Source organism: Tamandua tetradactyla, chromosome 1 (assembly GCF_023851605.1).
Source record: "Tamandua tetradactyla isolate mTamTet1 chromosome 1, mTamTet1.pri, whole genome shotgun sequence".
In the NCBI taxonomy this organism is placed as follows: domain Eukaryota; kingdom Metazoa; phylum Chordata; class Mammalia; order Pilosa; family Myrmecophagidae; genus Tamandua; species Tamandua tetradactyla.
In genome coordinates this window covers 36680790-36695818 of record NC_135327.1, presented here as the reverse complement: position 1 = coordinate 36695818, position 15029 = coordinate 36680790, and the positions used below count along the sequence as shown (strand labels likewise).

At 44.4% G+C, this 15029-nt stretch overlaps 1 long non-coding RNA gene across 1 annotated transcript; it reads right to left on the bottom strand.

Annotated features, from left to right (window-relative positions):
- Positions 1-3546: 3546 nt before the first annotated feature.
- On the bottom strand, positions 3547-15002 carry LOC143644901 (uncharacterized). The gene is made up of 3 exons (XR_013156954.1): positions 14959-15002; positions 4543-4698; positions 3547-4143 (listed from the first exon to the last, which is right to left on the bottom strand). It is a non-coding gene; the product is annotated as an uncharacterized LOC143644901 (long non-coding RNA).
- Positions 15003-15029: the final 27 nt, after the last annotated feature.

Sequence of the window (15029 nt, the reverse complement as noted above, 5' to 3'; positions counted from 1 at the left end):
AGTTTTACCAGATAAAACTGCAATGGAATGCCCTGAGGTAATTGGCTTGAAAGACACTTCTATTTCTTTTCATGACCCACCTTCCTCCCACCCCTCTTTTCTTCAAGACTTATAACTAGACTAAAGTCCCAACAGGCCCCAAAAGGTGAGGTATAAAGTGTGACCTGTGAGGAGGTACTCTATACTCTATACTCTGAAAGAACTGCATGAGTTTTCTAATCTATATAGAAAAAAATCATGGGAATATGTGTGGGAATGGATATTAAGAGTGTGGGATAATGGTGGAAGGAATATAAAGTTGGATCAAGCTGGATTTTTTTATATGGGCCCACTAGGTAGAGATTCTGCATTCATTGCTATAGCTCAAGGGGTTAGAAGGGGCATTAGCAGTTTGTTTGGATGGTTGGCTGAAACATGAATCAAAAGATGGCTGACATTACCTGGGGTAAAAATACCAGAACTGCCCTGGTTTAATGTAGATGAGGGGATCCAGAGGCTTAGAGAGATAGGAGTATTTGAGTGAATTTATCATAGAAGGCCTGCTCACACACCCCAGGAGTGTCCAGAGAATATGACTTTCACCAGAACCTTGAGAATTAAATTTGTGGGCCTAACTCCACCATCCCTGAAGAGCTCTGTAGTCACCCATCTCTGTAGGTAAGATATTACTGTGGGACCTGTTGTCATTGAACTGGAATCCTTAAACACAATGGGGATGACAGGATCCCGTGTTGGCAGAAGTCATGTGGTGACAGTTAATCACCATAGGCAAGGTTGCTTGACCACCATGATGGGCAGCAGACTCAAAACAGCAGTCAAAACATGACACACAGGGACTTGTGTCATTGGCTAGTAGATCCTGGCATCCCTAGAAGTAAAATAGATGAGCAGTCTACTAAATCCTTATTTGAGCTGTATAAGTAGAAGAATTCTAAGTCAAGTAAACAGAAATCTAACTTAAATTACAAAAACAGAGAGTCACCGACCCTTAATCAATTCCCAGACTAGAGGCAGTTTACAGACCCAGAGTCCCTTGAATGAGGGGAGGGCTGGATATCCTTGGGAAAGGATCCTTTTACACTGCCCCAAATTTACACTATTAACCTTCCTCCCAGCCTTCCCCAGAGAGATCTATGACATTTTACCAGGGTGACTGTGAACTGGGGAAAAGGAGATGATCAGATATTTCAGGGATTATTATAAAATGGCTCAGAAGTGACACTAATTCCAGGAGACCCAAAATGTCACTCTGGTCTACCAAACAGAGTAGGGGTTTATGGAGGTTAGGTGATCGATGGAGTTTTAGTGCATGTCCATTCTGTGGTTATTTCCCCCATTCCAGAATGCATAATTGGAATCAGCACACTCAGCAACTGGCAGAATTCCCACATTGGTTCTCTGACTTGTGGAGTGAGAGCTATTATGTAGGAAAGGCCAAGTGGAAGCCACTAAAATTGCCCCTACCTAGCAAGGTTTTGATAATCAAATGGATAAGATGACCTGCCCTGTGGTTGCAAGTCATCCTCTTTCCTCAGTCACTCCTGCCATTGCCCAATGGGCTCATGAACAAAGTCAGCATGATGGTGGGGATGGAGGTTATGCATGGGCTCAGTAACATGGACTTCCATTTACCAAGGCTGACCTGGCTACAGCCACTGCTGAATGCCCAATACCAGCAGCAGAGACCAACATTCAGTCCCCAATATGGGACCACTTCCTGAGATGATCAGCCTGCTACCTGGTGGCAAGTTGATTACATTGGACCACTTCCATCATGGAAGGGGCAGCAATTTGTTCTAACTGGAATAGACACATACTCCGGATATGGGTTTGCATTCCCTGCATGCTATGCTTCTGCAAAAACTACCGTATGTGGACTTGCAGAATGCCTTATCCACCATCATAATGTTCTACATAGCATTGCTTCTGATCAAGGAAGCCACTTCACAGCAAATGAAGTGTGAGAATGGGCACATGTTCATGGAATTCTCTGCTCTTACCATGTTCCCCATTATCCTGAAGTAACTGATCTGATGGAATGGTGGAGTGGCCTTTTGAAGTGCCAAGTAGGTAGCAATACCTTGCAGGGCTGGGGCCATGTTCTCCAGGAGGCTGTGTATGCTTTGAATCTGCATCCACTCTATGGTGCTGTTTCTCCCATAGCCAGGATTCACAGGTCCAGGAATCAAGGTGTGGAAATGGGAGTGACACCACTCACTATCATCCCTAGTGATCCACTAGGAAAACTTTTGCTTCCTGTGCCTGAAGCCCTAAGCTCTGCTGGTCTACTGGTCTTAGTTCCAAAAGGAGGAGTACTCCTTCCAGGAGACATAACAATGATTCATTAAGCTGGAAATTAAGACTGCCACCTGGCCACTTTGGCTTCTTGTGCCGTTAAATCAACAGTCACAGAAGGGGATTACTGCTCTGTCTGGGGTGATTGATCATGACTATCAAGGGGAAATAGGACTGTAACTACAAAATGGAGGTAAATGAGAGTTTTCTTAGAATGCGGTAGATCCCCTAGGTCTTAGTGCTATCATGCGCTGTGATTAAAGTCAATGGAAGACTGCAACAACCCTATCTGGGCAGCACTACCAATGGCCCAGAAACTTGAGGAATGAAGGTCTGGGTCACCCCACCCAGCAAAGAACCACAACCAGCTGAAGTGCTTGCTGAGTGTAAAGGGAACATGGAATGGGTAGTAGAAGCAGATAGTGATATCTGTGAATAACAAATACATGACCAATTACAGAAACAAGGACTGTGAGTGTATGAATATTTCCTCCCTGTTTTGTTATGAGTATGTTTGCATTTGTACATAAGCAAATATCTTGTTTTCCTCTTATCATATGACATAAGTTGTATTGTTCCTGTTATAGTATTTAAGTCATAGGACATGAAGTTTAAGGGTGAATGCTACCTAAGGACTTGCACCCTATTCTGGAGAGATGTAGTCTGTTTCCAGTTGTGTGCAGGACAGTTGAGTACTGCTAGGCAAAACACATGCCTGTTACTGTGTTCTATTTGGAAATAAAGTGTGTTTCAAGGTGATGTGTACAGCTGTCAAGTTGAGAAGGGGTGGACTATACGGTTAGCTTCTGGTGTCATCTTGGCCAAATGACTATGTCCTGTTCTCTGGTCAGTCAAATGCTGAATCAAACATTAGCCAACACATCATGTGCAAAAGTTGAGATGGATTATGGACTTAAATGGGAAATGTCAAACTTAAAAACTTTCAGAAGTTTTAGAAGAAGCCACAGGGAGATAGCTTTCTGACCTTGATTTCTTAAATAAGACATAAAAATTGCAAACCATAGGAGACAAAAAAATTGATACATTCTCCACATTAAGACTAAGAATCTATTTTCACCAAATACAGTGAATAAAATGAAAGGCAAGCTGCAACCCAGAAAAAAATATTTGCAGCATATATACCCACAAAGAACAATTACTAAGAATAGAGAAGTGATGCAAATCAATGAAAGACAAGCAACCAGATAGAAAAATGAGTACTTGACGTGAAATTCCCCTCCTCTTCGGGTTTGTTGCTTCTTGCTTTGATAGGACCGTGGAATCATCTGCTCCCTGCTGAAAAGTAAGCACCCTGCCAAACTCTGTCTTTTATTTGCTTTCAAATGGGACTTGGCCACTATGTAAATGGAATAGCCTATTTAGGAGCTCATAAACCAAATTTATGTTGGGGAAAATTCTGCAGAAAGGAGCAGGAAGTGTGGATAAGTACATTTGCCTGGGACAAACTCTTCATCTCTCAGTTCCCCAGGTGAGGTCCTCTCCAACTTTCTGAGCCTCACCATTTCTCAGGTTTCTGTATCAGGAAAGAGAAAACAGACCAGGGGGGATGCCAATTCTGAGCCATCTGCAGCACGTCCCCATAGCTGACATTCTGCATGCCTGCTGCTGGCACAGAGGGCATTTCCAGGCAAGGTCAGCCAAGTCCTTCCTGCAGTGGTTCCAAGCTCAGGGCTGCAGTGGGGGCGGCTGTGGCCAGCTGGGGCAGTCTTCCCTGCAGCCACACTTGGGAGGCTTCTCAAGCTGGTACACAAGGTGGATCTCAAATAGACCTGCTTCCTGCTTGGTTTACATCCAGGTCAGTAGTCAAAGAAGACTTACCAAAAAGTGCTACAAAAAAAAAAAAATTGTAAGAGGGTAGCGAGAAGAAACCAATGAAGATCAGTACTATTGTTTAAAAAGATATCTTATTCCCCCAGTGAAGAGAGACCGTGCAACACCTGATAAGGCTGATGGAGAGCCACGCTGCCCAGTACCACTCTTGCCAGGGAGATTCAGTTAGAATTGGTGGTGATGGCAGTGTGCGTGGAGGGAAGGCGTAGGGGCTTCCCAGAAATAGCAGGAGGCACCAGGGCAACAATTGTACCTGCTTCCCTGCCATGGCCCCTGGAGAAATCCTCCCACTTTTTATTGAAATAGTTGGGGATCCCTTAATGTGCCAGGGGCTGGGCTGGGCACATACTGTGCATTTTACCATTTAATTTTCATGGTTGTCTCTGAGATGTTTACCATTATTATCCTGATTTTGCAGATGAGGTAGAGGAGGCTCAGAAGGAACAACTGGACAAGCACCAGTGGAAAAGGCTGCTTTCCATTCCATTTCTATGACATGCTCAGACCAGGCAAGTCCAGAGAGCCAGGAAGCAGGTTCAAGGTTGTCAGGGGCTGGGGGAGGGGAGAGGGGAAGTGATCGTTAATGGGTACCGCATTTCCCTTTGGGGTGACAAAAATATTCTAGAATTGGATAGTAGTGGTGTTATATAACACTGGAATGTATCTAATGGTGCTGAATGGGACACTTTAAAATGATTAAAATGACAAATTTTAATCTCAATTAAAAAAAAAGGCTGCCTATGTGACCCACTCATGCACTCTGAGTCACCCTGTGCCCCAAAGCACCACCAGGAATGATGGGCCAGAGTCTCTGGATCTGGGGTTGAGCTGGACAGGGGACTCTCTATCTAGCTACAGGAAAGGGGATGGTGATTGCTGATGGGGTCTGAGTGGTCAGGGAGGGCTTCCTTGAGGAGGTGATATTTGAGCTGAGTTCTGAAAGGTGAGTAGGAGTTTTCTGGTCTCTGTGGTGTGGTGGGGGATCAAGGCAGAGGGAATAGACTGAATGGAAGTTGGAAGGAGCATGGGGTTTCAGGACAGAGAGCCTGGAGCATGAGGGAAGAAGAGCATGTGCTACACAAGGCTGCAGACAGGCAAGATCTAGACCTCTGGAGCCCAGGATGAAGCTTGATCTCCAGGGCAGCGGGAGCTGTGTCTCATGCGAGCTCCTCCAGACCACCCCAGCAGCCATAGGACCAACATACGGTTGGAGAGCATGTGGCTGAGGGGCAACAGGAGCCTGTCACCAGGGTCCAGGTGGCAGAGGTGAGAGGAGGAGCCTGTTCCCAGATGCCGAGAGCATAGAACATGTGGGAGAGAGGGGGAGGGGAGCTGGCTTGACTGCGGTCCCTGACTCACACACCTAAAGAAGTAGTGAAGTGCCGTTTATGGAGAAGAAAACAGGTTTAGGGGTGGTACAATGGTGGCTTGGTGGCAGAATTATCACCTGTCATGCTGGAGACCTGGGTTTGATTCCTGGTGCCTTCCCATGCAAATAAATTATAAAAAGAAAACAGGCTTGAGAGAGAAGACCACAACTGTGGTTTTAGAACTTGGAAATGGAGTGGCAGCAGAGGAGAAGGAAGGCAGTGAAACATTCAGGAGTAAACCAGCATGTTCAGGTTGTCCATTTGTTGGGTTACAAACCACCCCAAAACTTGGCAGCTTAAAAGAATAATTTCTTATTAACTTCTCATGGTGTGTGGGTAGATTGGACTCAGCTGGGTGGTTCTCCTACCAGGTCTCCCAAATGACTGCAAGTCAAATAGAAGCTGGGGTCAACTGGGCTGGATGTTCCAGGTGCAGGCAGCTGATGGTAGCTGCAAGCAGGTGCTGGCAGATGTTGACAGATACAGGCAAGTGCAGACAGGTGATACCAGCAGTCAGTAGGAACCTCTGTGGGTGGACCTTCCCTGGCAGGGAGGGGTGGCTTCTTACAGCATGGTGGCTGGGTTCTGGGGAGTGGGCATGTAGGACTGGGATACAGAAGGCCTGAGATTTGGGGAGAGGGTTTTGGACCAGGGCACCCATTTCAGTTTCCAATCACAGGCATAGCCTAATGAGCAATGTTTTTGGACCAGATTGATCCAGTGACACTGTGCAGAACAGAGAGAGTTGGATTCAGGGAGGAGGTGGAGAAATTCATCCCAGTGTAAGGGCAGGACCAGGATAATGTTCAAATGAATGGATCAAAAAGCTAGAGCCAGCAAAACCCCAGGACTCCCAGAACATCTCTTTTTTTGTTACTTCCTGCTTCTTTTTACCCTGAGAAGCATTGCTGGTGAAGGAATCCCAAGCATCATTGGCAGCTGGCAAACCCAGGAATTTGTGCAGCTTATAGAGGATCCTCCTCAGACCCCCATCCACACAGCCTGAGGGCTGATCTGAGGTACATCCTGCCCACTTGCTGCCTTGGCTGGGTCAGCAATGGTGCTGTCACCTTGCTCTGCCAGGAAATGGGAGGGCATGTTGGCTGGGGCTCTTGGGAAAATCATGCTTCTTTTTAAAGAAATAACTCCCAGATAGTTTTTGTTCCTGTGGGTGAAGTGGATGTAGATGAAAAGGCAGCCTGATTACAGCCACAGTGCAACCATGAGGGAAGAGAGCCCAAGGCCGAAACTGGCACCGAGCAAGGCCAGCCTCAGGCCTTAGCCTTTTATTACTCTCAGGATTTGCGTTTAAGTAACTGCTGTGGATATTGTATCTTGTCCCCCAAAACAGGGTGTTAGAGGCATCTGGGGATCCCTGTTGGGCTAGTTTGGCTCTTCTTTTTTTTTTTTTTCATTACTAGGAGAGCAGAGCAGATGGCCTCTCGGCCCAAAATCTATCTCCCTGAGTTTAGGGGGTTCGAGCTTTTTATAGATTTTGGCAAGGGAAGATGAGGTTATTTCAATTTCAAGTAGCAAGTTCTAAGTAGAAAAGAAGACAGTGTTATTTCAATACTGAAGATGTAAGCTGAAAGGAAGGGAGACAGTTACCCTTTCAATAACAGAGTCTAACTGGTACAATTTACAAATGTAAAAGCTGAAGCTAGTTAATGGCTGACTTCAAATTCTTCATGGCCTTTGCCCTACAAATAACTTTTAAGAAAATGACTGGATGAAGGGAGTAACAGCTGTTATACGCACAGAGACACAAGGTAAGGGCTTTTACAATCATTTCAGATATCACGGCAGCTGAATTATAGTTTAGGGATTTCAAGTATTCCCCTTTGTCTACTCTAATACACCAGAAAGCAAAAATATCTAATGATTCAGTGATCAAAATCATCCCTTAAATCCTGATTTCTCTGTTACAATTCCTCCTTCTCAGTTGATAATTATCTCCGAATCTTGAGGGATATTTGGGCAATGACTCTTCTAACATCTTCAAGTCTGAGGGGCTTTGTCATTAAGGGGCAGCGGGAGGAAATGATGAAACCAGTTGTTGTTCTTGGAGAGTCTAGTACTTCTGGGTTTCAGAGCTTCTCTGACATTGGAACAATCTGGAGGTTTTAAGTCTCTGAAGAACAAACTTAACAAGCAAAATTTTATAGAGCCCAGGATATCTTTCAAGGTTTCCAGGAATACTGTTGGTTGGGGTTTGCTATAATGTGGCAGTTTGCAACATCTGGCTGAAACTTGCATCAGAGTAACCTCCAGAATGACTTCTCGACTCGATCTGAAATCTGTTAGCCATTGAAATTCTATTTATTTTTCCCCTTTTGGTCAATTAATCCATGACATCAGAGCCAGGCTCATACTTTGGACTTATATCTCACACTGCTAGTGTTTGGCCCTTCTTAAATTGGTGTTAAAAACTATTTGTTCACATTGATTTGGTGTTCACATTTAGTGCATTCAGAAAGAGATCAAAGTTATATATAGAAATATATTCACCCAGTAATTCACTTCCAACGGGTTCTGAAACAAAATAAAACATTCTCCATTTGTCTGTAGTTCCCTGTAAACACCTTGATTTTCTTTCCAAAGCAGGTGATGTCTTCGGGTTCATATTAAATACACAAAATCTTTTAAGATAAATCACATGTTCCTGGTTGAGTGTTCAGCTCCATGTGGATTTTGTTGTAGGCTACTGGCTACCTGTGGCAATTGAGTTTCCAGCTCCCATAACAAATATCACACAACGGGCTGCCTCAGACCACGGGAATGTATTGGCTCATGGTTTTGGGGGCTGGAAGGCTGGCTTCCTCCCAGAATCAGCAGCGTTTGAGTGGCCGGCAATCCTTGGGTTCCTTAGTTTTCCTCTCACATGGTGACGTCCCCTCCTTTATTTTCTGGGTTCTGCTGACTTCCTGTCTTCTGTACCTCCATGTGGCTTTCTCTTTATAAGGCCTCCAGTGGTAGGATTTAGACTCATCTTGATTTAGTTGGCCTCACCTTAACTAAAAAGAACACTTTCAGAAGCTTCTACTTACAAAGGGTGCACACCCACAGGAATGGATTAAGATTAAGAATATGTTTTTTTCTAGTGCATGACTCAACCTGCCGTCACCAGCCACCCTGCCTCGTGGAGATGGACGTGGCCCCCAGGAGCCTCAGGCAATCTGAACGTGTGCATGGCAGAAATGCTCTGCAGGGTGCGGCTGAAGCGTCTACACTGAAGGCCTTGCCGGCTTTGGCAGGAGCAGGACAAAACCTCACATCACCCATGACACAAGGAACCCTGAGTTGGTGACACTCTGAGTGCCACGTGGAAGCAGAGGGCACCAACCCAATGTCTCTGGGTGCTTCAGTGATATTTTAGGAACTGTACCCACTTGGTTGTGTGAACCCTCTAGGTTCATAGACAAGCAAAAAAGCCATCCTATTCCTTTTTTCATTGTCTCCTAAATTTGCCCCCTTGACCATTTCCTTCCCACTCTGAGGTGAAATCTTGGCTTGCCCCATATTTCTTTTTGGGTTCCCTTTTTTGGTACTGTGTATTTGAGAATTAAAAAACCTGGGCATGTGTGATCATCACATCACCCTAAAACTTGCCTTCCCTCTTACATGCCCTTCTTCTCCCCTGTCTTTCCTCTTCCTTCAGCTAGAATCTCTCCGTATTAGACCAGGTGAGGAAGGGAGTGGGGTGTGATGCCGGAGCAGTCTCTCCACGCTCGTGTGCTGTGGCCTGGCACGAGGCCTGGGGGTGCGGCTTGCAGCGGCCCACCTGGAGTCTGCAGGTTGTGTGGAGACCCCGCACCTGTGGCTCCCACATGGGCACATTTGCCTCCACCGGCTGTGTCCGATCCCTCCCCAGCCCTACCTCCTGGTGGGCTTCCTGAGGTTCCTTCGCCCTCCACGTGGCCTGCTGTGCGTGGGAGACTTGAGGAAATGACTCCATTCTCCCCGGGGCATGTTTGGTCCTCAGGAAGCCCTCCCCTTGGCGACAGAGGTGGGTGTGCACCCCCTCCCCGGTAATGCTTCAACCACTGGTCAGGAAAGGGGCACATGGGCAGAAGGCAGCGCCCAGGCTGAGGAGCCATTCATAGGAAGCACTGTGCTTAAGGCCACACCCCATCATTTGTCGGTGTGTTCACTCATTCATTTATTCACACTGCTTTATTGAGGTGTAACTGAAATGCAATAACCTGCATATATTTAAAGTATGACTTGATGAGTTTTGACATGTGTATGCACCCATGAAACTGCAACCCACAGAATGAAGACATCCACCACCCAAAGTTTCCTTGTGCCCTTCGTAATCCCTCCCTCTGTCCCCTCCTTATTCCATGGACATAACTGGGCCCTATATTTCCTATCATTTTTTTGGTTTATTTTATAATCAGCATTCCTAATTTACCCTCATTCCACTGAAATTACCGTATACCCTATATTCTTCTTATTCTGTGGCTATAACCAGGTAAACTTTTTTCCTATTATCCATGAAAATAAACAGATCCTATATTTCCCTCTTGTTCCAAGAACATGGCCAGGGCCACTATTTTCCCCTTTCCATGGAAATATCCAGAGACCCCTACCTTCCCCTAATTCCATGGACAGGACCAGATTCCCTGTTTGCCCTTATTTCATGGGCATAATCAGCCCTCTCATTTCTTCATATTACAAGGATTTCAGCCCCCAAATTTCCCCTTTATTCCATGGCCATGACCTGGATCCCATTTCCTCCTGTTCAGTGGATATGATCATGCTCCCTCTTTTCCTCTCACAAACCCGGGGCCCGTATTTCCTTCTTATTCCAGGGGCACAGGCGGGGCCACTCTTTCCTCCTTATTATGTGGAGATGACCAAAGCCCATCTTGTTCCAGGGACTTAACCCAGCTCCCTCTCCCCCACTATTCCACAGACATGATGTGGCTTCCTCTTTTCCCCTTATCACTAGACATGACCAGAGCCTTTATTTTGTGATATCCCATTACTTGACCTGGGTCCCTATTTTCCCTTATTTCATGGATGTAACCATGTTCCAATTTCCTCCCTATTTCATTTACATGACCAGGGATGCTATTTTTATCTTATCACAGGAGCATAACCAAGGACTGTTTTCCCCTTATTTAGTGAACTTGGCTGGGACTCTCTTCTGCCCTTGTCCCATGGGCATGTCCATGTCTCCAATTTTCTTCTTATCCCTGGATATGTAGGGCTTCTATTTTCCCTTTATTTTTCACTAGACTGGGGACATTATCAGGATTAATATTTTCCTCTTGACGTGTAGACATAGGCCCCCATTTCCCCTTATTCATGGACCTGACCAGGGCCCCTGGTTTTCTCATTCTGTGGTCACGACCACCACTTATGCTATGTTCTAGGGAGATGACCATGTCCCCTATTTTATGCTTATCCCTGTACAGGATGAGGCACCAATTTCTCTGATTTTATGACATATACAGTGCCCCTATGTTCCCCTTTTACCATAGACAAAACCAAGCTCCTATTGTCCATTTATTCCACTGACATGACCAGAACTCCTATTTTCTCTTTTTCCATGTACATAACCAGTCTCCATTCTTCCTCTCATGTCATGGACATATTCATGGAATATTCCACCATATTCCTCTTATTTCAAGGCCATACCCAGGAAGCCTGTACTCCTAATGTGACATGAGAATAAACAGGCTTCCCATTTCCTTGTTGTTCTCTTGACATAACCTGGTCCCTATTTCCCCCATATTCCTACATGAATTTGGCTCCCATTTTCTCCTAGTTCCTCAGACACAACCAGGTTCCCCAGGATCCTCTATTCATGGGTATGATCAATCCCCCTATTTTCACCCTACTGCATGAAAAGGGGCCCAGGCCCCTACTTTCCCCTTATATCATGGTCTTGACCAGGACCCAATGTCTGCCCTTGCTCTACAGACATGATTTCTCTATTTTTTTTCATTTCATGACTTCCTTTACTTCCTGGAAGTAATCGATCTCCCTACAGTCCCCAATCTATAGACATAGCCATGCTTCCTATTTACAACCTATTGCATGGACCTGACCAGTCCCCACATTTTCCTTTATTCTACAGATGTAACCAGTAACTCCAAGTTCTCTCATATTCCACCGAGAGGACTTGGGCTCTGTGACAGTTTGAAGCTGTACATACCCCAGAAAGACCATGCTCTTAAAGCAAATCCATTACACAGGGACCTTTTTATTAGTTATTTCAGTTGAGGCATGACCAAGGTGGGTCTTAATCCTCTTTCTAGAGCCCTTTATAAGAGGATAAAATTCAAAGAAGCACATAAAGAAGCTGAGAGAGAGAAGCCAGAGATGCTAACAGAGAAGGACACACAGAAGCAGAGAAAAGCCAGAGAAACAAAGAGGAAGCCACTGAAGCCAGAAACTGGAAGCAACAAAACCCAGAAGAGAAGGGAGAGACTGTCAATGTCGCCATGTGATTTGAGGATTGCTGGCAGCCTGTCTTCAGGTAAAAAGCATCTCCTGTTGATGCCTTGATTTGGACATTTTCACAGCTTCAGAACTGTAACTGTAAACGTGTAAGTTAAATCCCAATTATAAAAGCTAACCCATTTCTGGTATATTGCATTTTGGCAGCCTTTGCAAATTAAAACAGGCCCCTGTATTCAACTGTTCCATGGATTATTCATGGGTCTTATTTTCCTCTTATTCCAAGAACATATCCAGGACCACTATTTCCCCCTTTTCCATGGAGATTACCAGTTCCCTATTTTTCTCTTCTTTCATGGACATAGCCAAGGCCTGCATTTCTTATTTTTAAAATATTTTTACTGACAAATTTTCACACACATACAGTCCATACATGGTGTACAATCAGTGGCTCGCAATATCATCACACAGTTGTGTGTTCATCACCATGATCATTTTTAGAACATTTGCATCACTCCAGAAAAAGAAATAAAAAGAAAAAAGAGAAAACTTGTCTATCCCAAACTGTTTACCCTTCCCTCTCACTGACCATTAGTATTTCAATATACCCAGTTTATTTTACCCCTTATCCCCCCTGTTATTTATTTATTATTGATATTTTTCTACTCATCTGTCCATATCCTGGATAAAAGGAACATCAGACACAAGGTTTTTTCATAATCACACAGTCACATTATAAAAGCTATATTGTTACACAATCATCTTCAAGAATCAAGGATACTGGAACATAGCCCAACAGTTTCAGGTACTTCCCTCCGGCCACATCAATATACCATAAACCAAAAAGAGATATCTATACAATGCATAAGAATAACCTCCAGGATAACCTCTCATCTCTTTTTGAAATCTCAGCCACTGAAACTTTATTTTGTCTCATATCTCTCTTCCCCCTTTTGGTCAAGAAGCTGTTCTCAATCCCACGATACTGGGTCCCGGCTCATTTTGGGAGTTCTGTTCCATGTTGCCAAGGAGATTTACTCCCCTGGGAGTCATGTTCCACGTAGGAGGGAAGGCAGTGAGTCTACCTGCTGAGTCGGCTTAGGGAGAGGGGCCACATCTGAGCAACAAAAGAGGTTCTCTGGGGGTGACTCTTAGGCATAATTTTAAGTAGGCTTAGTCTATCCTTGGCAGGAGTAAGTTTCATAGGAGTGAACCCTAAGATCAAGGGCTTAGGCTATTGGTTTGGATGTTCCCACTGCTTGTGAGACTGTCAGAAATTCTCTAAATGCAGAATTTTAGTATTTCCTCCTTCCACTGCAGTCTCCCAAGGGGACTTGCAAATACTTCTAATAAAGAAGTTTATTACTCTGGGATATACTGGGGCATCACACTAACGTGGACAAACCAACAAGATCTCACAACCTAGTCAAGATTCTACGTACTTGTGGTGTTCAACTAAACTGACTATACAGTTAAATTACCTAATGTACTATCCAAAATATAAATTTTGCACCAACTAAACATCTCTCTTTTTGGTCTCACACAGAAGTTGAAATTTTAAAATATGGGCAATATCATCCTTTACCCTGTATTCTAATTTACCTTGGTCCTATCCAGATCAGCTTCATTCATATCTGTAGTTGAAGTCTGACCCCTTTTTCAACTTTTTAAACAGTTCCTGTATGGGGTACTGCTGACTTTCATAGCTTCAGAGCTCTAACTCTGAGTATCAGGTGTCACATAAATACCTGAAATTTCTGGGAAGGACCAGGTTATATACAAATAACTCAGTATCTCAGAACTTAGAAATAATAGCTACAACTCCTAAACACATGTGACTGCTATAAGATCTTATAATCTAGGATCCTTTACAATAGGACCCAACCTGATACACCATGCTCTCGACTTCAATTCATCGAGTTTTTATATTATAGTTAGTCCATATGAGTGAGGCATGATAATATTTGTCTTTTTGTTTCTGACATTTCATTCAACATACAGTCCTTAAGTTTCATTCACCTAGTCACATGCCTCACAACTTCATTCCTTCTTGGGAAGGCCCGCATTTCTTAAACAGATTTATTTTTGATGTCTGTAGCATCATGTTCCTGGGTTTTCTAATATGATACACTGTATGTTCTCTTCCCCACTTCATGTCCATGGTCTGGTGGGCAGACTCTCGACTTCAGGGCAGGCTGAGATTGTTCGGGTTTGAGTGGCCTCACGTATTACTCAGAATCCTTATATGTAAATATTATGGTGAAACTCTTGCTAGTTTCTGCAAACTTCTCAGATTTAAATTGAGTCTCATTCTTTTCCAAACCTGCCATCTCCACTTCTGGGAAAACCCTAAGAAGGTGGACTCTGGCAGTTAGGAAGGGCATGCTGGGGGGGCCTAGCAGGATAGTCCCAGTGGGAGCTGATCTGGGTTCTGGGCAAAAAGGCCTGGGAGACCCAAGCTTAAGCCAGTGGGGTCAGAGCCATGGAAGAATCACACAGAAGGAAGAATCCACACCTGATTTTGGAGCAGGTTCTTTGCCTACTCACATTTGGCCTCCACCCCAATCCAAGGACTAGCATTTATTTCCATTCACATATTCTGGATGAGGAAATTGAGGCTCGGGGAGATTGAGTCACCACCAGAGTCAGTCAGCAAGTGAGTAGCAAGTTGGATTTGAATCAGGACAGTTGGACTTGAAATCTCAGGCTTCCCCCATCATACCATGCTGCCTCTCACAGACCACGGTAATATTCATTTGTTTTGGGATATTTTTAAACTTTCATTTTCAGACTCACAAAAAAATTGCGAAAATGGTAACGAGAGTATCCATATATACTTCAGTCTGTTTCCCCAAATGCCAACATCTTATATAACCACACTACAGTGGTCAAAGTTAGGAGCCAATATTTGCAAAATGTAGTTATTAGCTAAGCTACAGACTTTATTCACATTTTATCACTTGTCCCACTAGTGTTCCTTTTAGCCCTTGGTACTCCCTCCTTAGCAATGCTTTCAAAATAGGGAATTCACGGATTTCTGGATGCAGGTAACTCCTAACCTTCAGGGATTTGCAGGGTTAATTTCTTACCAAGTCTCATGCC